Raw genomic sequence first — 636 nt, forward strand, 5'->3', positions numbered from 1 at the left:
GCAATGGTTTTACTCTACCCTATTGATAGTGGAAGTCTGCTTTCTAAAAGGGGGATACTAAAAGAGATTTCTCAAAGGGCGAGTATTAAAAAGTTTGTTATGTTGTCACTGGAGTGTCAGAGGCCTGGCTTTGGAGAGTAACTACTTTACCAGCATGGTAATTTGGAATGATGCATCAGAATAATTTGAGACTTACCTGGTCTTTCTGTGTCCTTGCACCAGTCAGCTTTGCAGGCTTTGATCAGGTTAATGGCCCTATTTGCGCTGCATAATTAGTGGGAAACTTACAGATATCTGACCTAAATCATATTTTCCAGGCTAATGGGTCTTAAGTAGCTGTCTCATCATTTGAGCTCGTAGGAAAGCTCTCTAGGAGGCGACCTTCTGTGGAGCTGTAACATCAGTTCAAGAAAGTGACTGTAGTAACTAGAAGCCACAACTGACTTTGACGTGACGGACACTCAGGTTTTCCCTCTGCTGGGACAGGTTTTCCTAATTGAGCTTTACACTTTTCGCAGACTCAATAGAAAAAGTGACATGTGACTCTGATTCCCGATTATGTGACTATAGCTTAAAATAGCTCTTCAGATCACACAGATGAAGCATTTTTAAGTTATTCAAGTTTACTTATCGCCC

The sequence above is a fragment of the Galeopterus variegatus genome, unplaced genomic scaffold, assembly GCF_000696425.1.
Source record: "Galeopterus variegatus unplaced genomic scaffold, G_variegatus-3.0.2 Scaffold27870, whole genome shotgun sequence".
In the NCBI taxonomy this organism is placed as follows: domain Eukaryota; kingdom Metazoa; phylum Chordata; class Mammalia; order Dermoptera; family Cynocephalidae; genus Galeopterus; species Galeopterus variegatus.